Source organism: Bombina bombina, chromosome 2, assembly GCF_027579735.1.
Source record: "Bombina bombina isolate aBomBom1 chromosome 2, aBomBom1.pri, whole genome shotgun sequence".
NCBI lineage: Eukaryota > Metazoa > Chordata > Amphibia > Anura > Bombinatoridae > Bombina > Bombina bombina.
Window position 1 is genome coordinate 300263398 of NC_069500.1, and position 25989 is coordinate 300289386.

Consider the following 25989-nt stretch of genomic DNA (forward strand, 5'->3'; position numbering starts at 1 on the left):
ATTTAGATGTTGTTCGTGCTTTAAAGTTTTATTTAGAAAGCAACAAAAGATTTTAGACAAACCTCCTCTTTGTTTTGTCGTTTACTCTGGTAAGCAGGAGAGGTCAAAAGCTACTGCTACCTTCTCTTTCTTTCTGGCTGAAAGCATTATCCGATTGGCTTATGAGACTGCGGACGCAGCCTCCTGAACGAATCACAGCTCACTCTATAGGGCTGTGGCTTCCACATGGCCTACAAGAACGAGGTTCTGTTGATCAGATATGTAAGGCAGCGACTTGGTCTTCTCTGCATACTTTTGCCAAATTCTACAAATTTGATACTTATGCTTCTTCGGAGGCTATTTTTGGGAGATAGGTTTTGCAAGCCGTGGTGCCTTCCACTTAGGTAACCTGATTTGCTCCCTCCCTTCATCCGTGTCTAAAGCTTTGGTATTGGTTCCCACAAGTAATGGATGACGCGTGGACCGGACACACCAATGTTGGAGAAAACAGAATTTATGCTTACCTGATAAATTACTTTCTCCAACGGTGTGTCCGGTCCACGGCCCGCCCTGGTTTCCTAATCAGGTTTGAAAAAATGTATTTCTCTATACACTACAGTCACCACGGCACTCTATAGTTTCTCCTTTTTTTCTCCTAACCGTCGGTCGAATGACTGGGGGGCGGAGCCTGAGGAGGGGCTATATGGACAGCTTTTGCTGTGCTCTTTGCCATTTCCTGTTGGGGAAGAGAATATTCCCACAAGTAATGGATGACGCCGTGGACCGGACACACCGTTGGAGAAAGTAATTTATCAGGTAAGCATAAATTCTGTTTTTTGGGAGTTGGTCACAAGCCTGCCACATGTGTCACAGGGACATGTCCTTTGCCTCCTCCTGTTGGGTCGCCTGTATACTCCTATTCCATTTCCACTGCTGTTGTGTTTCAGGACTGGTTTGACTTTCTACTGGATTATGTTCTATTGTCCAGTAATTTGGTGCCTATGGGTATTGAGAACAAAGGTGTGGTTTCTTCAGACAGTATGAGTAGGGAAATTGTTGTTCCTTCTTTTTGTCCTGATTCTAAGAATTCTGTGGAGAGTCTTGTCCATAATTTGATTGCTGTTAGAGCTTTGAAGTTCTATTTGCAGGCAACTAAGGATTTCAGCCAAACTTTGTTCATTTTTCTGGCTCTAGGAAAAGTCAGAAAGCAACAGCAGTTTCCTTGGCTTCTGGGCATAGGATTTTGAAATATGTGAACATATGATATATAAAACTGAATAGATGATAAAATTATATAGTCTTATAGTTTATCAAATGTATCTATTAATGGAATACGGATAAAATAAAAAATATAGTTCTAAAAAATAGTTAGAACAAGCAGTTTATAATGGAAATATATTTATAAAATAAGACATAAAATCATATAAGGAAATATCTGCTATACACAACACAATGTACAGTAAAACCAAGTTAAAACCTGGACGTCCATATACAGAAAAAAGGCTAAACGATCATTAAAAACATATTATATAAGATATTTTATATTACTTTGAGGTGAGTCGGTCTCCTCCTAATCGGATTACTGCCCATTCTACTAGGTCAATTGCCATATCTTGGGCCTTTAAGAGAAGATTTTCAAGACAGTTTCTTGGTCTTATTTGCTACTTTTCTCTAAATTCTACTATGTTAATGTTTTTTGCTTTTTCTGAAGCAGCCTTTGGAAGGAAAGTCCTTCAGGCTGTTTTTGTTTGATGTTGAATTATTTTTTTTCTTTTTTTTATGATAAGAATTAAGTCAAATATATTTTTGAAAAGTATTGTGAAAAAAAGTGTTTGAAGAAAAAAAAATTATGCTATATCATACTAGTTCCCACCCTTATTACTTGTCAACTTAACTGCTTGGGTGTTAGTTTACTATGTGTAATGGGTTGAGGATTCTACCATCTGTATGAAATATAACATAATTTATGCTTACATGATTAATTTAATTTCTTTCATGGGGGTGAGAGTCTATTAGACCTATTTGTTCTGCGGGTAGTTAGTATTATTTAGCACCTCTTTTTTCCTACTCCTTTTGTTTGCTTTGTTTTTTTCTTTCTTTCATGTAATTGGCAAGAGTCCATGAGCTAGTGACGTATGGGATATACAATCCTACCAGGAGGGGCAAAATTTCCCAAACCTCAAAATGCCTATAAATACACCGCTCACCACACCGCCGATTCAGTTTTACAAACTTTTCCTCCTATGGAGGTGGTGAAGTAAGCTTGTGCTTGGTTTTTTTATTTCTTCTATGATAGGCGCTTCTAAGCATTCTGAAGCCCAATTCCTCTCAGAATACAGTGTTTGTCAGAGTGATGTGAAGAGAGTATCACCTATTGATTTTATTGTTTTCCTTGCGGGAAATCTTTTCAAGGGTTCTCTGTTATCGGTTGTAGGGATTCATCTCCTACTTCCCTTTTTAGATTGAAGATATACTCTTATATACTATTACCTCTGCTGATAGTTTTCAGTACTGATTTGGCTATCTGCTATATGTGGATGGGTGTCTTTCGGTAAGTATGTATCAGTATTTAAGACACTCTCGGCTATGGTTTGGCGCTTTATGTATTAATATAAAGTTTTAAATATATATTTCTCCAACATAGGTGTGTCCGGTCCACGGCGTCATCCTTACTTGTGGGATATTCTCTTCCCCAACAGGAAATGGCAAAGAGCCCAGCAAAGCTGGTCACATGATCCCTCCTAGGCTCCGCCTACCCCAGTCATTCTCTTTGCCGTTGTACAGGCAACATCTCCACGGAGATGGCTTAGAGTTTTTTAGTGTTTAACTGTAGTTTTTATTATTCAATCAAGAGTTTGTTATTTTGAAATAGTGCTGGTATGTACTATTTACTCAGAAACAGAAAAGAGATGAAGATTTCTGTTTGTATGAGGAAAATGATTTTAGCAACCGTAACTAAAATCCATGGCTGTTCCACACAGGACTGTTGAGAGCAATTAACTTCAGTTGGGGGAACAGTGTGCAGTCTCTTGCTGCTTGAGGTATGACACATTCTAACAAGACGATGTAATGCTGGAAGCTGTCATTTTCCCTATGGGATCCGGTAAGCCATGTTTATTACGATCGTAAATAAGGGCTTCACAAGGGCTTATTAAGACTGTAGACTTTTTCTGGGCTAAATCGATTCATTATTAACACATATTTAGCCTTGAGGAATCATTTTATCTGGGTATTTTGATATAATAATATCGGCAGGCACTGTATTAGACACCTTATTCCTTAGGGGCTTTCCCAAAGCATAAGCAGAGCCTCATTTTCGCGCCGGTGTGGCGCACTTGTTTTTGAGAGGCATGGCATGCAGTCGCATGTGAGAGGAGCTCTGATACTTAGAAAAGACTTTCTGAAGGCGTCATTTGGTATCGTATTCCCCTTTGGGCTTGGTTGGGTCTCAGCAAAGCAGATACCAGGGACTGTAAAGGGGTTAAAGTTTAAAACGGCTCCGGTTCCGTTATTTTAAGGGTTAAAGCTTCCAAATTTGGTGTGCAATACTTTTAAGGCTTTAAGACACTGTGGTGAAAATTTGATAAATTTTGAACAATTCCTTCATGGTTTTTCGCAATTGCAGTAATAAAGTGTGTTCAGTTTAAAATTTAAAGTGACAGTAACGGTTTTATTTTAAAACGTTTTTGTACTTTGTTATCAAGTTTATGCCTGTTTAACATGTCTGAACTACCAGATAGACTGTGTTCTGAATGTGGGGAAGCCAGAATTCCTATTCATTTAAATAAATGTGATTTATGTGATAATGACAATGATGCCCAAGATGATTCCTCAAGTGAGGGGAGTAAGCATGGTACTGCATCATTCCCTCCTTCGTCTACACGAGTCTTGCCCACTCAGGAGGCCCCTAGTACATCTAGCGCGCCAATACTCCTTACTATGCAACAATTAACGGCTGTAATGGATAATTCTGTCAAAAACATTTTAGCCAAAATAAACACTTGTCAGCGTAAGCGCGGCTGCTCTGTTTTAGATACTGAAGAGCATGACGACGCTGATATTAATATCTCTGAAGGGCCCCTAACCCAGTCTGATGGGGCCAGGGAGGTTTTGTCTGAGGGAGAAATTACTGATTCAGGGAACATTTCTCAACAGGCTGAACCTGATGTGATTGCATTTAAATTTAAGTTGGAACATCTCCGCATTCTGCTTAAGGAGGTATTATCCACTCTGGATGATTGTGACAAGTTGGTCATCCCAGAGAAACTATGTAAAATGGACAAGTTCCTAGAGGTGCCGGGGCTCCCAGAAGCTTTTCCTATACCCAAGCGGGTGGCGGACATTGTTAATAAAGAATGGGAGAGGCCAGGTATTCCTTTCGTCCCTCCCCCCATATTTAAAAAATTGTTTCCTATGGTCGACCCCAGAAAGGACTTATGGCAGACAGTCCCCAAGGTCGAGGGAGCGGTTTCCACTTTAAACAAACGCACCACTATACCCATAGAGGATAGTTGTGCTTTCAAAGATCCTATGGATAAAAAATTAGAAGGTTTGCTTAAAAAGATGTTTGTGCATCAGGGTTACCTTCTACAACCAATTTCATGCATTGTCCCTGTCGCTACAGCCGCATGTTTCTGGTTCGATGAGCTGATAAAGGCGGTCGATAGTGATTCTCCTCCTTATGAGGAGATTATGGACAGAATCAATGCTCTCAAATTGGCTAATTCTTTCACCCTCGACGCCACTTTGCAATTGGCTAGGTTAGCGGCTAAGAATTCTGGGTTTGCTATTGTGGCGCGCAGAGCGCTTTGGTTGAAATCTTGGTCGGCTGATGCGTCTTCCAAGAACAAGCTACTTAACATTCCTTTCAAGGGGAAAACGCTGTTTGGCCCTGACTTGAAAGAGATTATCTCTGATATCACTGGGGGTAAGGGCCACGCCCTTCCTCAGGATCGGCCTTTCAAGGCAAAAAATAAACCTAATTTTCGTCCCTTTCGTAGAAACGGACCAGCCCAAGGTGCTACGTCCTCTAAGCAAGAGGGTAATACTTCTCAAGCCAAGCCAGCTTGGAGACCAATGCAAGGCTGGAACAAAGGAAAGCAGGCCAAGAAACCTGCCACTGCTACCAAGACTGCATGAAATGTTGGCCCCCGATCCGGGACCGGATCCGGTGGGGGGCAGACTCTCTCTCTTCGCTCAGGCTTGGGCAAGAGATGTTCTGGATCCTTGGGCGCTAAAAATAGTCTCCCAAGGTTATCTTCTGGAATTCAAGGGACTTCCCCCAAGGGGGAGGTTCCACAGGTCTCAGTTGTCTTCAGACCACATAAAAAGACAGGCATTCTTACATTGTGTAGAAGACCTGTTAAATATGGGAGTGATTCATCCTGTTCCATTAAGAGAACAAGGGATGGGGTTCTACTCCAATCTGTTCATAGTTCCCAAAAAAGAGGGAACGTTCAGACCAATCTTAGATCTCAAGATCTTAAACAAGTTTCTCAAGGTTCCATCGTTCAAGATGGAAACCATTCGAACTATTCTTCCTTCCATCCAGGAAGGTCAATTCATGACCACGGTGGATTTAAAGGATGCGTATCTACATATTCCTATCCACAAGGAACATCATCGGTTCCTAAGGTTCGCATTCCTGGACAAACATTACCAGTTCGTGGCGCTTCCTTTCGGATTAGCCACTGCTCCAAGGATTTTCACAAAGGTACTAGGGTCCCTTCTAGCTGTGCTAAGACCAAGGGGCATTGCTGTAGTACCTTACTTGGACGACATTCTGATTCAGGCGTCGTCCCTTCCTCAAGCAAAGGCTCACACGGACATCGTCCTGGCCTTTCTCAGATCTCACGGATGGAAAGTGAACGTGGAAAAGAGTTCTCTATCCCCGTCAACAAGGGTTCCCTTCTTGGGAACAATTATAGACTCCTCAGAAATGAGGATTTTTCTAACAGAGGCCAGAAAAACAAAACTTCTAGACTCTTGTCGGATACTTCATTCCGTTCCTCTTCCTTCCATAGCTCAGTGCATGGAAGTGATCGGGTTGATGGTAGCGGCAATGGACATAGTTCCTTTTGCGCGCATTCATCTAAGACCATTACAACTGTGCATGCTCAGTCAGTGGAATGGGGACTATACAGACTTGTCTCTGAAGATACAAGTAAATCAGAGGACCAGAGACTCACTCCGTTGGTGGCTGTCCCTGGACAACCTGTCACAAGGGATGACATTCCGCAGACCAGAGTGGGTCATTGTCACGACCGACGCCAGTCTGATGGGCTGGGGCGCGGTCTGGGGATCCCTGAAAGCTCAGGGTCTTTGGTCTCGGGAAGAATCTCTTCTACCGATAAATATTCTGGAACTGAGAGCGATATTCAATGCTCTCAAGGCTTGGCCTCAGCTAGCGAGGGCCAAGTTCATACGGTTTCAATCAGACAACATGACAACTGTTGCGTACATCAACCATCAGGGGGGAACAAGGAGTTCCCTAGCGATGGAAGAAGTGACCAAAATCATTCTATGGGCGGAGTCTCACTCCTGCCACCTGTCTGCTATCCACATCCCAGGAGTGGAAAATTGGGAAGCGGATTTTCTGAGTCGTCAGACATTGCATCCGGGGGAGTGGGAACTCCATCCGGAAATCTTTGCCCAAGTCACTCAGCTGTGGGGCATTCCAGACATGGATCTGATGGCCTCTCGTCAGAACTTCAAAGTTCCTTGCTACGGGTCCAGATCCAGGGATCCCAAGGCGGCTCTAGTGGATGCACTAGTAGCACCTTGGACCTTCAAACTAGCTTATGTGTTCCCGCCCTTTCCTCTCATCCCCAGGCTGGTAGCCAGGATCAATCAGGAGAGGGCGTCGGTGATCTTGATAGCTCCTGCGTGGCCACGCAGGACTTGGTATGCAGATCTGGTGAATATGTCATCGGCTCCACCTTGGAAGCTACCTTTGAGACGAGACCTTCTTGTTCAGGGTCCGTTCGAACATCCGAATCTGGTTTCACTCCAGCTGACTGCTTGGAGATTGAACGCTTGATTTTATCGAAGCGAGGGTTCTCAGATTCTGTTATCGATACTCTTATTCAGGCCAGAAAGCCTGTAACTAGAAAGATTTACCACAAAATTTGGAAAAAATATATCTGTTGGTGTGAATCTAAAGGATTCCCTTGGGACAAGGTTAAGATTCCTAGGATCCTATCCTTCCTTCAAGAAGGATTGGAAAAAGGATTATCTGCAAGTTCCCTGAAGGGACAGATTTCTGCCTTGTCGGTGTTACTTCACAAAAAACTGGCTGCTGTGCCAGATGTTCAAGCTTTTGTTCAGGCTCTGGTTAGAATTAAGCCTGTTTACAAACCTTTGACTCCTCCTTGGAGTCTCAATTTAGTTCTTTCAGTTCTTCAGGGGGTTCCGTTTGAACCCTTGCATTCCGTTGATATTAAATTATTATCTTGGAAAGTTTTGTTTTTAGTTGCAATTTCTTCTGCCAGAAGAGTTTCAGAATTATCTGCTCTGCAGTGTTCTCCTCCTTATCTGGTGTTCCATGCAGATAAGGTGGTTTTACGTACCAAACCTGGTTTTCTTCCAAAAGTTGTTTCTAACAAAAACATTAACCAGGAGATTATCGTACCTTCTCTGTGTCCGAAACCAGTTTCAAAGAAGGAACGTTTGTTGCACAATTTGGATGTTGTTCGCGCTCTAAAATTCTATTTAGATGCTACAAAGGATTTTAGACAAACATCTTCCTTGTTTGTTGTTTATTCCGGTAAAAGGAGAGGTCAAAAAGTAACTTCTACCTCTCTCTCTTTTTGGATTAAAAGCATCATCAGATTGGCTTACGAGACTGCCGGACGGCAGCCTCCCGAAAGAATCACAGCTCATTCCACTAGGGCTGTGGCTTCCACATGGGCCTTCAAGAACGAGGCTTCTGTTGATCAGATATGTAGGGCAGCGACTTGGTCTTCACTGCACACTTTTACCAAATTTTACAAGTTTGATACTTTTGCTTCTTCTGAGGCTATTTTTGGGAGAAAGGTTTTGCAAGCCGTGGTGCCTTCCATTTAGGTGACCTGATTTGCTCCCTCCCTTCATCCGTGTCCTAAAGCTTTGGTATTGGTTCCCACAAGTAAGGATGACGCCGTGGACCGGACACACCTATGTTGGAGAAAACAGAATTTATGTTTACCTGATAAATTACTTTCTCCAACGGTGTGTCCGGCCCACGGCCCGCCCTGGTTTTTTAATCAGGTCTGATAATTTATTTTCTTTAACTACAGTCACCACGGTACCATATGGTTTCTCCTATGCAAATATTCCTCCTTAACGTCGGTCGAATGACTGGGGTAGGCGGAGCCTAGGAGGGATCATGTGACCAGCTTTGCTGGGCTCTTTGCCATTTCCTGTTGGGGAAGAGAATATCCCACAAGTAAGGATGACGCCGTGGACCGGACACACCGTTGGAGAAAGTAATTTATCAGGTAAACATAAATTCTGTTATTCTATTTATATTTGTCATGAGTTAGGTCTATGTGTATTTCCCTTCTGCAGTCTAAACAGTTTCAGTATAGGAATCATGTTTGGAAGTTTATTTAAACTTTTTTCTTACCTGGGGTTCAGTCTTTTTCTAATTTGACTTTCTTTTTTCGCAGGCAAATCTAGGCTCACGAGGGCGCAAAATGCAGTTTTTTTTATTGCGTCATTTTTGGTGCAGAATTTTTTGACGCAAAGTTGCTCCTTTGATGGCGCATATTTAGTAATTTCCTGCGTCTTTGTTGACGCTAGTTGTTTTGACGTAAAATCGCGTTTGTTATTACACGAGTTGTCATTTCCTGATAGTTTTGCGCCCAATTTTTTTTACATTTTTGCGTAATGCGTCATTTTTGGTTCCAAATTTTAGGTATTTTACCCCTCTCCCTCTATTGCTCGCTGTTTTCATGAACCTTTTTTCTTTACTGAAACTGTTACATTGTGGAAATTGAATGTTTTGCCTAATGTTGTTTTTCTTTTTCTGTTACTTTTTGCGAGATGTCTCATTCTGATACTGACTCTGATGTTACTGTAGAAACTATGATGCCCTGGAACACAATTCTACAAAGCTAAGTGTGTTCTTTTCATTTTTTTAGCTGTTGTTATTTCTTCAGCTCAATTATGTGGTATTTATTTATCATGTTTTATGCTAGCAATGTTTCTACATGTACAATAACATTTACTGTTTTTTACATATTCAGTTCATATACTTGATTTTATCTGCAAACATCACATGTTGTTGCTTATATCATAAAAAGTTATGACTGCTATTATGCCTTTAAGTAAACTTACGAGGTCTTTTCAAAATTGTTTTAATTAATTTTGTTCTGACCAACAGCATACTTAAAGGGACACTGAACCCAAATGTTTTCTTTTGTGGTTCAGATAGAACATGCAATTTTAAGCAACTTTCTAATTTACTCCTATTAATTTTTCTTCGTTCTCTTGCTATCTTTATTTGGAAAAGGCATCTAAGTTTTTTTTTTTTTTTTTTTTTTTTTTTTTGGTTCAGGACACTGGGCAGCACATTATTTATTGGTGGATGAATTTATACACCAATCAGCAAGGACAACACAGGTTGTTCACAAAAAATGGGCTGGCATCTAAACTTACATTCTTGCATTTCAAATAAAGATACAAAGAGAATAAAGAAAATTTGATAACAGGAGTAAATTAGATAGTTGCTTAAAATTTCATGCTCAATCTGAATCACAAAAGAAAAAAAAATGGGTTAATTGTCCCTTTAAGTTTATTCCACTGATGAAAGTTTCTTTGGTTCAAAGGCTCCTGTATCAGACAGTTGGTTGAAAATTCTCCTTATTTTTCATTTGAACATTTTTTGTTCTTTAAGGACATTTTTCTATTTATATCTTTTTAGGAGTCTAGTCCTCCTATTAACTATGTTAATAATCCTTTTCAAATCTGGATTTTAACATTTTTGCTTTTGAGGTTCTTTCCTATTCAATAAACTATCTGTATTCTAGAGAATTGTTATTCTGATTCTCTATTGGGACTGTACTACTATTTCTATGGAAATTGGTACTTGTTTTCAGGATTCTTTAGAATTTGAATATCACCTTAGTAGAGCATATTCACGTACTGTTTATATTTTTAGCTCAGCTTTATCTGTGGCTGACATTACTGTTATCTCATCCTTTGTTGAACAGTTAGCATAAGCAGTTTTCAGATTCTTAAAGGGACACTGAACCCAACTTTTGTCTTTCGTTATTCAGATAGAGCATGCAATTTTAAGCAACTTTCTAATTTACTCCTATTATCATTTTTTCTTCATTCTCTTGCTATCTTTATTTGAAAAAGAAGACATCTAAGCTTTTTTTCTTGGTTCAGACTCTGGACAGCACTTTTTTCTTGGTGGAGGAATTTATCCACCAATCAGCAAGGACAACCCACGTTGTTCACCAAAAATGGGCCGACATCTAAACTTACATTGTTGCATTTCAAATAAAGATACCAAGAGAATAAAGAAAATTTGATAATAGGAATAAATTAGAAAGTTGCTTAAAATGTCATGCTCTATCTGAATCATGAAAGAAAAAAATTGGGTTCAGTGTCCCTTTAAGTGTATAACTCTGTTTATTTACTTTAGATATATGATTTCTATTATCTCCACTATTTCTGGAGGTTTACAGTTTTTATCTGCCCTACTTTTAGTCCGGTGATATAGATCAGTTGGTGAATGTCCTGACTTCAAACGCTTGTTCTAGATCCAAGGATCATAGATTAATTTCCCGTCAGGGTTAATACAGCCCTTTGTCCTTTGAGGTCAATTTATTGTATACCATTTATTTGGGTAATAACTACTGTTTTTATCAGTTGCCAACAGGGTGGATTTGATTTAAATCAAACTGATTTAATTCACAATTTAAATCACGATTTAAATCACTAGTCAGTAAGGCTTGATTTAAATCATAGTTTTCTACATAAAGACTAATTCTTGCTGGTATAACTTTAATATGCAGGTAGATGAAGATTTTTAGAATAACAACTTTTCATATTAGTTTTTTTATCCCCAGTTTAATAGTTTAATCAATATAATTCATATTTGGACAACTTTTCTGTTGTACTTAGGAAGGAGAAAAATAATCATTACCTTAATAATAACAATTTAAATAGATTTCTTTCAACGCCTGCAGAAGAAGCTACTGCTGTTAAAAGTGAAATCATTACTTGAACAGTCTCTAAATCCAAGTGCTTAAGTGACTTCCACCAGTTCACTGGTGTGACTTTCTTTAAAATATCTTCAGCAAACATATATTTCTTGAATGGTTCCCCCTTAGCTTTGAAGTTTATTATAGTTGGCATTACAGATGGATGATTGCTGGATACCCATGTCATACCCAACTCCTCTTCCTCAGAACTTAAGTTTTGACCCTGATACTGGATATTGACAATATTTGCCAAAAAATGAGCTGGAGACAGTGCTTGCTTGTCTCAAATCCGATTTAAATCCAAAAAATCCGATTTAAATAAAAAAAAATCAGATTTCTCCAACATAGGTGTGTCCGGTCCACGGCGTCATCCTTACTTGTGGGATATTCTCTTCCCCAACAGGAAATGGCAAAGAGCCCAGCAAAGCTGGTCACATGATCCCTCCTAGGCTCCGCCTACCCCAGTCATTCTCTTTGCCGTTGTACAGGCAACATCTCCACGGAGATGGCTTAGAGTTTTTTAGTGTTTAACTGTAGTTTTTATTATTCAATCAAGAGTTTGTTATTTTAAAATAGTGCTGGTATGTACTATTTACTCAGAAACAGAAAAGAGATGAAGATTTCTGTTTGTATGAGGAAAATGATTTTAGCACCGTAACTAAAATCCATGGCTGTTCCACACAGGACTGTTGAGAGCAATTAACTTCAGTTGGGGGAACAGTGTGCAGTCTCTTACTGCTTGAGGTATGACACATTCTAACAAGACGATGTAATGCTGGAAGATGTCATTTTCCCTATGGGATCCGGTAAGCCATGTTTATTAAGATAGTAAATAAGGGCTTCACAAGGGCTTATTAAGACTGTAGAGCTAAATCGATTCATTATTAACACATATTTAGCCTTGAGGAATCACTTATTCTGGGTATTTTGATATGATTATATCGGCAGGCACTGTTTTTGACACCTTATTCTTTAGGGGCTTTCCCTAATCATAGTCAGAGCCTCATTTTCGCGCCGGTATGGCGCACTTGTTTTTGAGGACAGCATGGCATGCAGCTGCATGTGTGTGGAGCTCTGTTACATAGAAAAGTCTTTCTGAGGGCATCATTTGGTATCGTATTCCCCTTTGGGCTTGGTTGGGTCTCAGCAAAGCAGATTCCAGGGACTGTAAAGGGGTTAAATATAAAAACGGCTCCGGTTCCGTTATTTTAAGGGTTAAAGCTTCCAAATTTGGTGTGCAATACTTTTAAGGCTTTAAGACACTGTGGTGAAATTTTGGTGAATTTTGAACAATTCCTTCATACTTTTTCGCAATTGCAGTAATAAAGTGTGTTTAGTTTAAAATTTAAAGTGACAGTAACGGTTTTATTTTAAAACGTTTTTTGTGCTTTGTTATCAAGTTTATGCCTGTTTAACATGTCTGAACTACCAGATAGATTGTGTTCTGACTGTGGGGAAACCAAGGTTCCTTCTCATTTAACTATATGTATTTTATGTCATAAAAAAAAAAAAAAAAAAAAAAAAAAAAATTTAGTAAAAATGATGCCCAAGATGATTCCTCAAGTGAGGGGAGTAAGCATGGTACTGCATCATCCCCTCCTTCGTCTACACCAGTCTTGCCCATACAGGAGGCCCCTAGTACATCTAGTGCGCCAATACTCCTTACTATGCAACATTTAACGGCTGTAATGGATAATTCTATCAAAAACATTTTAGCCAATATGCCCACTTATCAGCGAAAGCGCGACTGCTCTGTTTTAGAAAATTCTGTAGAGCATGAGAACGCTGATGATATGGTTCCTGAAGGGCCCCTACACCAGTCTGAGGGGGCCAGGGAGGTTTTGTCTGAGGGAGAAATTTCAGATTCAGGAAACATTTCTCAACAAGCTGAACCTGATGTGATTACTTTTAATTTAAGTTGGAACATCTCCGCGCTCTGCTTAAGGAGGTGTTATCCAATTTGGATGATTGTGATTATCTGGTCATTCCAGAACCACTATGTAAAATGGAAAGTTCTTAGAGGCCCCGGGGCCCCCCGAAGCTTTTCCTATATCCAAGCGGGTGGCGTACATTGTTAGTAAAGAATGGGACAGGCCCGGTATACCTTTAGTACCTCCCCCCATATTTATAAAATTGTTTTCCTATAGTCGACCCCAGAAAGGACTGATGGCAGACAGTCCCCAAGGTCGAGGGGGCGGTTTCTACTCTACACAAGCGCGCCACTATACCCATAGAAGATAGTTGTGCTTTCCAAGATCCTATGGATAAAAAATTAGAAGGTCTGCTAAAGATGTTTGTTCAGCAAGGTTCCCTTCTACAACCAATTGCATGCATTGTCCCTGTCACTGCAGCCGCGTGTTTCTAGTTTGATGAGCTAGGAAAGGCGATTATTAGTAATTCTTCTTCTTATGAAGAGATTATGGACAGAATTCGTGCTCTTAAATTGGCTAATTCTTTCACCCTAGACGCCACCTTGCAATTGGCTAGGTTAGCGGCGAAAAAATTCTGGGTTTGCTATTGTGGCGCAGAGCGCTTTGGTTAAAATCTTGGGCAGCGGATGCGTCTTCCAAGAACAAATTACTTGACATTCCTTTCAAGGGGAAAAACACTCTTTGGCCCTGACTTGAAAGAGATTATCTCTGATATCACTGGGGGCAAGGGCCACGCCCTTCCTCAGGATAGGTCTTTTCAAGACCAAAAATAAACCTAAGTTTCGTCCCTTTCGCAGAAACGGATCAGCCCCAAGGGCTACGTCCTCTAAGCAGGAAGGTAATACTTCTCAAGCCAATCCAGCCTGGAGACTTATGCAAGGCTGGAACAAAGGAAAGCAGGCCAGGAAACCTGCCACTGCTACCAAGACAGCATGAAATGCGGGCCCCCGATCCGGGACCGGATCTGGTGGGGGGCAGACTCTCTCTCTTCGCTCAGGCTGGGGCAAGAGATGTTCTGGATCCTTGGGCGCTAGAAATAGTCTCCCAAGGTTATTCTCTGGAGTTCAAGGGGCTTCCTCCAAGGGGGAGGTTCCACAGGTCTCAGTTGTCTTCAGACCACATAAGAAGACAGGCATTCTTACATTGGGTAGAAGACCTGCTAAAAATGGGAGTGATTCATCCTGTTCCATTAGGAGAACAAGGGATGGGGTTCTACTCCAATCTGTTCATAGTTCCCAAAAAAGAGGGAACGTTCTGACCAATCTTAGATCTCAAGATCTTGAACAAGTTTCTCTAGGTTCCATCGTTCAAGATGGAAACCATTCGAACACTTCTTCCTTCCATCCAGGAAGGTCAATTCATGACCAAGGTGGATTTCAAGGATGCGTATCTACATATTCCTATCCACAAGGAACATCATCGGTTCCTAAGGTTTGCATTCCTGGACAAGCATTTCCAGTTCGTGGCGTTTTCTTTCGGATTAGCCACTGCTCCTAGGATTTTCTCATAGGTACTAGGGTCCCTTCTGGCGGTGCTAAGACCAAGGGGCATTGCTGTAGTACCTTACTTGGACGACATTCTGATTCGAGCGTCGTCCCTTCCTCAAGTAAAGGCTCACACGGACATTGTCCTGGCCTTTCTCAGATCTCACGGATGGAAAGTGAACGTGGAAAAGAGTTCTCTATCTCCGTCAACGAGGGTTCCCTTCTTGGGAACTATAATAGACTCCTTAGAAATGAGGATTTTTCTGACAGAAGCCAGAAAAACAAAACTTCTAGACTCTTGTCGGATACTTCATTCCGTTCCTCTTCCTTCCATAGCGCAGTGCATGGAAGTGATAGGTTTGATGGTAGCGGCAATGGACATAGTTCCTTTTGTGCGCATTCATCTAAGACCATTACAACTGTTCATGCTCAGTCAGTGGAATGGGGACTATTCAGACTTGTCTCCGAAGATACAAGTAAATCAGAGGACCAGAGACTCATTCCGTTGGTGGCTGTCCCTGGACAACCTGTCACAAGGGATGACCTTCCGCAGACCAGAGTGGGTCATTGTCACGACCGACGCCAGTCTGATGGGCTGGGGCGCGGTCTGGGGATCCCTGAAAGCTCAGGGTCTTTGGTCTCGGGTAGAATCTCTTCTACCGATAAATATTCTGGAACTGAGAGCGATATTCAATGCTCTCAAAGCTTGGCCTCAGCTAGCGAGGGCCAACTTCATACATCAACCATCAGGGGGGAACAAGGAGTTCCCTAGCGATGGAAGAAGTGACCAAAATCATTCTATGGGCGGAGTCTCACTCCTGCCACCTGTCTGCTATCCACATCCCAGGAGTGGAAAATTGGGAAGTGGATTTTCTGAGTCGTCAGACATTGCATCCGGGGGAGTGGGAACTCCATCCGGAAATCTTTGCCCAAGTCACTCAACCGTGGGGCATTCCAGACATGGATCTGATGGCCTCTCGTCAGAACTTCAGAGTTCCTTACTACGGGTACAGATCCAGGGATCCCAAGGCGGCTCTAGTGGATGCACTAGTAGCACCTTGGACCTTCAAACTAGCTTATGTGTTCCCGCCGTTTCCTCTCATCCTCAGGCTGGTAGCCAGGATCAATCAGGAGAGGGCGTCGGTGATTTTGATAGCTCCTGCGTGGCCACGCAGGACTTGGTATGCAGATCTGGTGAATATGTCATCGGCTCCACCATGGAAGCTACCTTTGAGACGAGACCTTCTTGTTCTAGGTCCGTTCGACCCACTCCAGCTGACTGCTTGGAGATTGAACGCTTGATCTTATCAAAGCGAGGGTTCTCAGATTCTGTTATTAATACTCTTGTTCAGGCCTGAAAGCCTGTAACCAGAAAAATTACCACATAATTTGGTATATCTGTTGGTGTGAATCTGCAGGATTCCCTTGGGACAAGGTTAAGATTCCTAAGAGTCTATCCTTCCTTCGAGAAGGATTGGAAAAAGGATTATCTGCAAGTTCCTTGATGGGACAGATTTCTGCCTTGTCTGTGTTACTTCACAAAAAGCTGGCAGCTGTGCCAGATGTTCTAGCCTTTGTTCAGGCTCTGGTTAGAATCAAGCCTGTTTACAAAATTTTGACTCCTCCTTGGAGTCTCAACCTAGTTCTTTCAGTTCTTCAGGGGGTTCCGTTTGAACCCTTACATTCCGTTGATATTAAGTTATTATCTTGGAAAGTTTTGTTTTTGGTTGCAATTTCTTCTGCTAGAAGAGTTTCAGAATTATCTGCTCTGCAGTGTTCTTCTCCTTATCTGGTGTTCCATGCAGATAAGGTGGTTTTGCGTACTAAACCTGGTTTTCTTCCAGTTTCAAAGAAGGAACGTTTGTTGCACAACTTGGATGTAGTTCGTGCTCTCAAATTTTACTTAGCAGCTACTAAGGATTTCAGACAAACTTTGTCTTTGTTTGTTGTTTATTCTGGTAAACGGAGAGGTCAAAAAGCAACTTCTACCTCTCTCTCCTTCTGGATTAAAAGCATTATCCGATTGGCTTATGAGACTGCCGGACGGCAGCCTCCTGAAAGAATCACAGCTCACTCCACTAGGGCTGTGGCTTCCACATGGGCCTTCAAGAACGAGGCTTCTGTTGATCAGATATGTAAGGCAGCGACTTGGTCTTCACTGCACACTTTTTCTAAATTTTACAATTTTGATACTTTTGCTTCTTCTGAGGCTGTTTTTGGGAGAAAGGTTTTGCAAGCCGTGGTGCCTTCCATTTAGGTGACCTGATTTGCTCCCTCCCTTCATCCGTGTCCTAAAGCTTTGGTATTGGTTCCCACAAGTAAGGATGACGCCGTGGACCGGACACACCTATGTTGGAGAAAACAGAATTTATGTTTACCTGATAAATTACTTTCTCCAACGGTGTGTCCGGTCCACGGCCCGCCCTGGTTTTTTTAATCAGGTCTGATGATTTATTTTCTTTAACTACAGTCACCACGGTAACATATGGTTTCTCCTATGCAAATATTCCTCCTTAACGTCGGTCGAATGACTGGGGTAGGCGGAGCCTAGGAGGGATCATGTGACCAGCTTTGCTGGGCTCTTTGCCATTTCCTGTTGGGGAAGAGAATATCCCACAAGTAAGGATGACGCCGTGGACCGGACACACCGTTGGAGAAAGAAATTTATCAGGTAAACATAAATTCTGTTTTCTCCAACATAGGTGTGTCCGGTCCACGGCGTCATCCTTACTTGTGGGATATTCTCTTCCCCAACAGGAAATGGCAAAGAGCCCAGCAAAGCTGGTCACATGATCCCTCCTAGGCTCCGCCTACCCCAGTCATTCTCTTTGCCGTTGTACAGGCAACATCTCCACGGAGATGGCTTAGAGTTTTTTAGTGTTTAACTGTAGTTTTTATTATTCAATCAAGAGTTTGTTATTTTGAAATAGTGCTGGTATGTACTATTTACTCAGAAACAGAAAAGAGATGAAGATTTCTGTTTGTATGAGGAAAATGATTTTAGCAACCGTCACTAAAATCCATGGCTGTTCCACACAGGACTGTTGAGAGCAATTAACTTCAGTTGGGGGAACAGTGAGCAGTCTCTTGCTGCTTGAGGTATGACACATTCTAACAAGACGATGTAATGCTGGAAGCTGTCATTTTCCCTCTGGGATCCGGTAAGCCATGTTTATTACGATTGTAAATAAGGGCTTCAAAAAGGGCTTATTAAGACTGTAGACTTTTTTTGGGCTAAATCGATTGATTATTAACACATATTTAGCCTTGAGGAATCATTTTATCTGGGTATTTTGATATAATAATATCGGCAGGCACTGTTTTAGACACCTTATTCTTTAGGGGCTTTCCCAAAGCATAGGCAGAGCCTCATTTTCGCGCCGGTGTTGCGCACTTGTTTTTGAGAGGCATGGCATGCAGTCGCATGTGAGAGGAGCTCTGATACTTAGAAAAGACTTTCTGAAGGCGTCATTTGGTATCGTATTCCCCTTGGGGCTTGGTTGGGTCTCAGCAAAGCAGATACCAGGGACTGTAAAGGGGTTAAAGTTCAAAACGGCTCCGGTTCCGTTATTTTAAGGGTTAAAGCTTCCAAATTTGGTGTGCAATACTTTTAAGGCTTTAAGACACTGTGGTGAAAATTTGGTGAATTTTGAACAATTCCTTCATGTTTTTTCGCATTTGCAGTAAAAAAGTGTGTTCAGTTTAAAATTTAAAGTGACAGTAACGGTTTTATTTTAAAACGTTTTTTGTACTTTGTTATCAAGTTTATGCCTGTTTAACATGTCTGAACTACCAGATAGACTGTGTTCTGAATGTGGGGAAGCCAGAATTCCTATTCATTTAAATAAATGTGATTTATGTGACAATGACAATGATGCCCAAGATGATTCCTCAAGTGAGGGGAGTAAGCATGGTACTGCATCATTCCCTCCTTCGTCTACACGAGTCTTGCCCACTCAGGAGGCCCCTAGTACATCTAGCGCGCCAATACTCCTTACTATGCAACAATTAACGGCTGTAATGGATAATTCTGTCAAAAACATTTTAGCCAAAATGAACACTTATCAGCGTAAGCGCGACTGCTCTGTTTTAGATACTGAAGAGCATGACGACGCTGATATTAATATTTCTGAAGGGCCCCTAACTCAGTCTGATGGGGCCAGGGAGGTTTTGTCTGAGGGAGAAATTACTGATTGTCTGGGGATCCCTGAAAGCTCAGGGTCTTTGGTCTCGGGAAGAATCTCTTCTACCGATAAATATTCTGGAACTGAGAGCGATATTCAATGCTCTCAAGGCTTGGCCTCAGCTAGCGAGGGCCAAGTTCATACGGTTTCAATCAGACAACATGACAACTGTTGCGTACATCAACCATCAGGGGGGAACAAGGAGTTCCCTGGCGATGGAAGAAGTGACCAAAATCATTCTATGGGCGGAGTCTCACTCCTGCCACCTGTCTGCTATCCACATCCCAGGAGTGGAAAATTGGGAAGCGGATTTTCTGAGTCGTCAGACATTGCATCCGGGGGAGTGGGAACTCCATCCGGAAATCTTTGCCCAAGTCACTCAGCTGTGGGGCATTCCAGACATGGATCTGATGGCCTCTCGTCAGAACTTCAAAGTTCCTTGCTACGGGTCCAGATCCAGGGATCCCAAGGCGGCTCTAGTGGATGCACTAGTAGCACCTTGGACCTTCAAACTAGCTTATGTGTTCCCGCCGTTTCCTCTCATCCCCAGGCTGGTAGCCAGGATCAATCAGGAGAGGGCGTCGGTGATCTTGATAGCTCCTGCGTGGCCACGCAGGACTTGGTATGCAGATCTGGTGAATATGTCATCGGCTCCTCCTTGGAAGCTACCTTTGAGACGAGACCTTCTTGTTCAGGGTCCGTTCGAACATCCGAATCTGGTTTCACTCCAGCTGACTGCTTGGAGATTGAACGCTTGATCCTATCGAAGTGAGGGTTCTCAGATTCTGTTATCGATACTCTTGTTCAGGCCAGAAAGCCTGTAACTAGAAAGATTTACCACAAAATTTGGAAAAAGTATATCTGTTGGTGTGAATCTAAAGGATTCCCTTGGGACAAGGTTAAGATTCCTAGGATTCTATCCTTCCTTCAAGAAGGATTGGAAAAAGGATTATCTGCAAGTTCCCTGAAGGGACAGATTTCTGCCTTGTCTGTGTTACTTCACAAAAAGCTGGCCGCTGTGCCAGATGTTCAAGCCTTTGTTCAGGCTCTGGTTAGAATTAAGCCTGTTTACAAACCTTTGACTCCTCCTTGGAGTCTCAATTTAGTTCTTTCAGTTCTTCAGGGGGTTCCGTTTGAACCCTTGCATTCCGTTGATATTAAGTTATTATCTTGGAAAGTTTTGTTTTTAGTTGCAATTTCTTCTGCTAGAAGAGTTTCAGAATTATCTGCTCTGCAGTGTTCTCCTCCTTATCTGGTGTTCCATGCAGATAAGGTGGTTTTACGTACTAAACCTGGTTTTCTTCCAAAAGTTGTTTCTAACAAAAACATTAACCAGGAGATTATCGTACCTTCTCTATGTCCGAAACCAGTTTCAAAGAAGGAACGTTTGTTGCACAATTTGGATGTTGTTCGCGCTCTAAAATTCTATTTAGATGCTACAAAGGATTTTAGACAAACATCTTCCTTGTTTGTTGTTTATTCCGGTAAAAGGAGAGGTCAAAAAGCAACTTCTACCTCTCTCTCTTTTTGGATTAAAAGCATCATCAGATTGGCTTACGAGACTGCCGGACGGCAGCCTCCCGAAAGAATCACAGCTCATTCCACTAGGGCTGTGGCTTCCACATGGGCCTTCAAGAACGAGGCTTCTGTTGATCAGATATGTAGGGCAGCGACTTGGTCTTCACTGCACACTTTTACCAAATTTTACAAGTTTGATACTTTTGCTTCTTCTGAGGCTATTTTTGGGAGAAAGGTTTTGCAAGCCGTGGTGCCTTCCATTTAGGTGACCTGATTTGCTCCCTCCCTTCATCCGTGTCCTAAAGCTTTGGTATTGGTTCCCACAAGTAAGGATGACGCCGTGGACCGGACACACCTATGTTGGAGAAAACAGAATTTATGTTTACCTGATAAATTACTTTCTCCAACGGTGTGTCCGGTCCACGGCCCGCCCTGGTTTTTTTAATCAGGTCTGATAATTTATTTTCTTTAACTACAGTCACCACGGTACCATATGGTTTCTCCTATGCAAATATTCCTCCTTAACGTCGGTCGAATGACGGGTAGGCGGAGCCTAGGAGGGATCATGTGACCAGCTTTGCTGGGCTCTTTGCCATTTCCTGTTGGGGAAGAGAATATCCCACAAGTAAGGATGACGCCGTGGACCGGACACACCGTTGGAGAAAGTAATTTATCAGGTAAACATAAATTCTGTTTTTTTTTTTTTTTTTTTTTAAATCATTGATTTTTATCCACCCTGGTTGCTAATTTGGTTAACACTGAGTGTAAGCACTGAAGAAGCATTTTTTTGTATCCTTCTGGGAGAAAAATGCTTTATAATTACTAGTTATTAGACTGCATGAAGGTGTGATTCTCAAACCAGTCCTTCTGGTGGGGGGCAGATTAAATTGTTTTTGAATGAGTTCAGTCAAAATTCTATATTCTTAGGGTTTGAATAGATTTCTAGAATGAGACCTTCTATGGCAAGAATCTTTCTTTCTCAGTACACTCTGTGAATTTTTTTCAGGAGTGATTATACCAGTTCTTTTTGCAGGAACAGTATTTGGGTTTCTATTTCAATTATATTTCTCCAACATAGGTGTGTCCGGTCCACGGCGTCATCCTTACTTGCGGGATATTCTCTTCCCCAACAGGAAATGGCAAAGAGCCCAGCAAAGCTGGTCACATGATCCCTCCTAGGCTCCGCCTTCCCCAGTCATTCTCTTTGCCGTTGTACAGGCAACATCTCCACGGAGATGGCTTAGAGTTTTTTGGTGTTTAAATGTAGTTTTTATTCTTCAATCAAGAGTTTGTTATTTTAAAATAGTGCTGGTATGTACTATTTACTCTGAAACAGGAAAGAGATGAAGATTTCTGTTTGTAAGAGGAAAATGATTTTAGCAACCGTTACTAAAATCGATGGCTGTTTCCACACAGGACTGTTGAGAGGAATTAACTTCAGTTGGGGGAAACAGTGAGCAGACTTTTGCTGCTTGAGGTATGACACATTTCTAACAAGACTCGGTAATGCTGGAAGCTGTCATTTTCCCTATGGGAACCGGTAAGCCATTTTCTTAGTTTAAGTAAAAGAATAAAGGGCTTCATTAGGGCTTAAAAAACTGGTAGACATTTTTCTGGGCTAAAACGATTACTTTACTAAGTATATTTGGCAGATTATTACTTTTAATAGTTGTTAAATATTGGAGATTGTTTTAATAAAAACGGCAGGCACTGTATTGGACACCTTTTTCATTGGGGGCCTTTTCTAGTCATAGACAGAGCCTCATTTTCGCGCCTCTAATGCGCAGTTGTTTTTGGAAAGCATGGCATGCAGATGCATGTGTGAGGAGCTAAGAACCACTGAAAAAGCTTATAGAAGGCATCATTTGGTATCGTATTCCCCTCTGGGCTTGGTTGGGTCTCAGCAAAGCAGATACCTGGGACTGTATAGGGGTTAAATGTAAAAACGGCTCCGGTTCCGTTATTTTAAGGGTTAAAGCTTTCAAATTTGGTGTGCAATACTTTTAAGGCTTTAAGTTACTGTGGTGAAATTTTGGTGAAATTTGAACAATTCCTTCATACTTTTTCACATATTCAGTAATAAAGTGTGTTCAGTTTGAAATTTAAAGGGACAGTAACGGTTTTATTGTAAAACGTTTTTTGTGCTTTGTTCACAAGTTTAAGCCTGTTTAACATGTCTGAACCATCAGATAACGATGTTCTATATGTATGAAAGCCAATGTGTCTCCCCATTTAAATATATGTGATATATTTGTGTCATAATGTCCAAACAAAGTAGGGATAATAATGCCATAGATATGATATTGCCCAAGATGATTCCTCTAATGAGGGGAGTAAGCATGGTACTGCATCATCCCCTTCTGTGTCTACACCAGTTTTGCCCACACAAGAGGCCCCTAGTACATCTAGTGCGCCAATACTTATTACCATACAACAATTAATGGCTGTAATGGATAATTCTATTGCATGCATTTTTTCCAAAATGCCTACTTATCAGAGAAAGCGTGATTGCTCTGTTTTAAACACTGAAGAGCAAGAGGACGCTGATGATATCTGTTCTGACATACCCTCACACCTATCTGAAGGGGCCAGGAGGGAGGTTTTGTCTGAGGGAGAAATTTCAGATTCAGGGAAAATTTCTCAACAAGCAGAACCTGATATTGTAACTTTTAAATTTAAATTTCAACATCTCCACGCACTACTTAAGGAGGTATTATCTACTCTGGATGATTGTGACAATTTGGTCATTCCAGAGAAATTAGGTAAGATGGACAAGTTCCTAGAGGTTCCGGTGCCCCCCGATGTTTTTCCTATACCCAAGCGGGTGGCGGACATAGTAAATAAGGAGTGGGAAAGGCCCGGCATACCTTTTGTCCTCCCCCTATATTTAAGAAATTAGTTCCTATAGTCGACCCCAGAAAGGACTTATAGCATACAGTCCCCAAGGTCGAGGGGGCGGTTTCTACTCTAAACAAACGCACTTCTATTCCTATAGAATATAGTTGTGCTTTCAAGATCCTATGGATTAAAGGTTAGAGGGTTTGCTTAAAAAGATGTTTGTTCAGCAAGGTTACCTTCTACAACCAATTTCATGCATTGTTCCTGTCACTACAGCTGCGTGTTTCTGGTTCGAAGAACTAGAAAAGTCGCTCAATAAAGAATCTTCGTACGAGGAGGTTTTGGACAGAGTTCAAGCTCTTAAATTGGCTAACTCTTTTTTTTTTTAGATGCCGCTTTGCAATTAGCTAGATTAGCGGCGAATAATTCAGGGTTTGCTATCGTGGCGCGCAGAGCGCTTTTGCTTAACATCCCTTTCAAGGGTAAAACACTGTTTGGCCCTGACTTGAAAGAGATTATTTCAGACATCACTGGGGGAAAGGGCCACGCCCTTCCTCTGGATAGGTCTTTTAAGGTTAAAAAGAAGCCAAATTTTCGTCCCTTTCGCAGAAACGGACCAGCCTCAAATTCTACACCCTCTAAGCAAGAGGGTAATACTTCTCAAACCAAGCCAGCCTGGAGGCCGATGCAAGGCTGGAACAAGGGTAAGCAGGCCAAGTCACCTGCCACTGCTACCAAAACAGCATGAAGTGTTGGCCCCCGATCTGGGAAGGATCTGGTGGGGGGCAGACTTTCTCTCTTTGCTCAGGCTGGGGCAAGAGATGTTCAGGATCCTTGGGCTCTAGAAATAGTTTCTCAAGGTTATCTCCTGGAATTCAGGGAACTACCCCCAAGGGGAAGGTTCCACGGGTCTCAATTATCTTCGAACAGGCATTCTTACACTGTGTAGAAGACCTGTTAAGCATGGGAGTGATTCATCCTGTTCCATTAGGAGAACAAGGGATGGGTTTTTACTCCAACCTGTTCATAATTCCCAAAAAAGAGGGAACATTCAGACCTATTTTAGATCTCAAGATTCTAAACAAGTTTCTAAGGGTTTCATCATTCAAAATGGAAACCATTCGAACGATCCTTCCTACCATCCAGGAAGGTCAATTCATGACCACGGTGGACTTAAAGGATGCGTACCTACGTATTCCTATCCACAAGGAACATTTTCGGTTCCTAAGGTTCGCCTTTCTGGACAAGCATTACCTGTGGCACTTCCATTCGGATTAGCCACTGCTCCAAGGATTTTCACAAGGGTACTAGGGTCCCTTCTAGCGGTGCTAAGACCAAGGGGCATTGCAGTAGTACCTTACTTGGACGACATCCTGATTCAAGTGTCGTCTCTGTCAAAAGCAAGGGCTCATACGGACATTGTCCTAGCCTTTCTCAGATCTCACAGGTGGAAAGTGAACATAGAAAATAGTTCTCTGTCCCCGTCAACAAGAGTTCCCTTCTTGGGAACAATAATAGTTTCCTTAGAAATGAAGGTTTTTCTGACAGAGGCCAGAAAATCAAAGCTTCTAAGCTCTTGTCAGGTACTTCATTCTGTTCTTCTTCCTTCCATAGCGCAGTCCATGGAAGTAATAGGTTTGATGGTTGCGGCAATGGACATAGTTCCTTTTGCACGAATTCATCTAAGACCATTGCACCTGTGCATGCTCAGACAGTGGAATGGGGATTATACAGACTTGTCTCCGACGATAGAAGTAGATCAAATAACCAGAGATTCACTCCGTTGGTGGCTGACCCTGGACAACCTGTCACAGGGAATGAGCTTCCGCAGACCAGAATAGGTCATTGTCACGACCGACGCCAGTCTGGTGGGCTGGGGCGCGGTCTGGGAACCCCTGAAAACTCAGGGTCTATGGTTTCGGGAAGACTCTCTTCTCCCGATAAACATAATGGAACTGAGAGCGATATTCAATGCTCTCAAGGCTTGGCCTCGACTAGCAAAGGCCAAATTCATAAGGTTTCAATCAGACATCATGACGACTGTTACATATATCAACCATCAGGGGGTAACAAGGAGTTCCCTGGCGATGGAGGAGCATCCGGGGGAGTGGGAACTCCATCTGGAAATCTTTGCCCAAATAACTCAATTATGGGGCATTCCAGACATGGTTCTGATGGCCTCTCGTCAGAACTTCATGGTCCCTTGTTACGGGTCCAAATCCAGGGATCCCAAGGCGACTCTATTGGATACAATAGTAGCACCTTGGATCTTCAACCTAGCTTATGTATTCCCACCGTTTCCTCTCATTCCCAGGCTGGTAGCCAGGATCAATCTGGAGAGGGCTTCGGTGACCTTGATAGTTCCTGTGTGGCCACGCAGGACTTGGTATGCAGACCTGGTGAATGTGTCATCGGCTCCACCATGGAAGCTACCTTTGAGACAGGACCTTCTTATTCAGGGTCCATTCGAACATCCGAATCTGGTTTTCCTCCAACTGACTGCTTGGAGTTTGAACGCTTTATTTTATCAAAGCGTGGGTTTTCAGATTCTGTAATCGATACTCTTATTCAGGCTAGAAAGCCTGTAACTAGAAAAATTTACCATAATATATGGAAAAAATATATCTGTTGGTGTGAATCTAAAGGATTCCCATGGAACAAGATAAAAATTCCTAAGATTCTTTCCTTTCTACAAGAAGGTTTGTAGAAAGGATTTTCTGCGAGTTCTCTGAAGGGACAGATCTCTGCTTTATCTGTTTTACTTCACAAAAGGCTGGCAGCTGTGCCAGACGTTTAAGCGTTTGTTCAGGCTCTGGTTAGAATCAAGCCTGTTTACAGACCTTTGACTCTTCCCTGGAGT

At 42.0% G+C, this 25989-nt stretch overlaps 1 protein-coding gene across 3 annotated transcripts in view; it reads left to right on the forward strand.

Annotated features, from left to right (window-relative positions):
• Positions 1 to 25989, forward strand: part of CSNK1G3 (casein kinase 1 gamma 3) — a 659666-nt gene that overhangs the window by 231472 nt on the left and 402205 nt on the right. The window lies entirely within an intron of this gene.